Below are 1,801 nucleotides of genomic sequence, written 5' to 3'. Positions count from 1 at the left end.
AAGCTTAGGAATGAGATCTCATCCTTTGTTCAGTTGGAATTGGAGTCTCTACTTGAGACATGCGAAAGGTTAAGGACCTCTTGAGAAAGTGCCCGCAACACGGATTCCCGGAGTGGATGATTGTTCAGACCTTTTATAATGGTTTGAACCTGAGTACAAGGCAACTTTTGGATGCGGCAGCAGGAGGTACCTTAGGTAGCAAGACCCCCAATGAGGCCAGTCAGTTAATTGAAGAAATGGGGTTAAACATCTACTAATGGAATGCTAGGGAGAAGAAATAGTGGCCGGTCTCCATAAAATATATGCGGTAACTTCATTGGCGGCTCAAGTGGAGAATTTGAGTAAGTAGTTAGATCTTGTAACTTTAAATAGAGTGGCGGCCATGACTAATTGCACCGGGTGTGGTGGAGGACATGCTCCCTCCGATTGCCCGATCTCTATCGGTGATGTTTCAACAGTGGAGAACGTTGATTTTGTAGGTAATGGCATGAGACATCTAGGAAACCCATATAGCAATACCTACAATTCGGGTTGGAAGAATCATCCCAATTTCTCATGGAGTAATCAAGGTCCACAAAAGGCCATGGGGCCACCGGGTTTCCAACAACAACAACAAGCACCTCAGGTGGAAAACAGATTCTCAGGTTTGGAAACCCGAATGAATGACTTAGAGAAGCACTTGACTAGATTTGTGCAATCTACAAATACAAGGTTTGAATCAGTCGAGGCTATACTTCGCAACCACACCGCCTCTTTGCATAACATTGAAAATCAGGTGGGGCAAATTGCGAAGTCTCTTTCTGAAAGGCCACATGGAAGCTTGCCGAGAAATACAGAGACCAACCCTAGAGAGCATGTGAAGGCAATCACTTTGAGAAGTGGTCGTGAGGTTGAAGATAGGCTTCCGAGTGAGAAGCAAAAAGAACACGCACCCGAGGTTATAGAGGTAAAAGAAGGGACAAGCAAAGAGAAAGAGGTGGCACCCCCACTTTTCAAGCCAAGAATCCCTTATCCCTCTGGATTGAAAAATGACCAAGGGGATGAACAGTACAAGAAGTTCCTGAGTTTGTTCAAACAACTCCACATCAATATTCCTTTTGTTTAGGCATTCGCCCAAATGCCTAAGTATTCGAAGTTCTTGAAAGACTTGTTGACTAACAAGAGGAAGTTGGAGGAAAGTGCTTCAGTGATTTTGGATGCTTCATGCTCGGCGGTATTGCAAAAGAATATGCAGAACAAGAAGAAATACCGGGGAAGCTTCATCATTCCATGTAATATTGGCAATCTAGGTGAGGAAATGGCATTGGCGGATTCAGGGGCCAGTATTAACGTTATTCCATACACCTTCTTTCAAAAGCTAGGCTTGGGCGAGCCTATGCCTACTCGGATGACTTTGCAACTAGCGGACCGAACAGTGCGACATCCGAGAGGCATCATTGAAGACGTGCTTGTCAAGGTGGACAAGTACATTTTTCCGGTTGACTTTGTAGTACTAGACATCGATGAGGATGCAGATGTACCTTTGATACTTGGGAGACCATTCTTACGGACTTCCAAAGCATTGATTGATATGGACGATGGAGAGCTCACATTGAGAGTTGGAGATGACAAGCTCACATACCGCCTTGCTGAAGCCATGCGGCATTTGATAAACGTCTAAAGGTATGTATTTTGCATGTGTTTGTTCTGTATTATTCTTTATATTTATTTGTTGAATCGATGCCCTTTTGGTTTAAATTGTGTTATTTTCACATTTCAGGCCCATTATAAGCCCTGGGGGTTCGGCGACACGATTGGGGAT

General features: G+C 44.1%; 1 non-coding gene across 1 annotated transcript; it reads right to left on the bottom strand.

Annotated features, from left to right (window-relative positions):
* Positions 1-106, bottom strand: LOC120250930. The gene has a single exon (XR_005533259.1). It is a non-coding gene; the product is annotated as a small nucleolar RNA R71 (small nucleolar RNA).
* Between the last annotated feature and the right edge of the window lie 1,695 nt (positions 107-1,801).

This window comes from Dioscorea cayenensis, chromosome 19, assembly GCF_009730915.1.
Source record: "Dioscorea cayenensis subsp. rotundata cultivar TDr96_F1 chromosome 19, TDr96_F1_v2_PseudoChromosome.rev07_lg8_w22 25.fasta, whole genome shotgun sequence".
Lineage (NCBI taxonomy): Eukaryota > Viridiplantae > Streptophyta > Magnoliopsida > Dioscoreales > Dioscoreaceae > Dioscorea > Dioscorea cayenensis.
The sequence above is the reverse complement of the archived record's forward strand: the minus strand, read 5'-3'. Positions and strand labels throughout refer to the sequence as shown.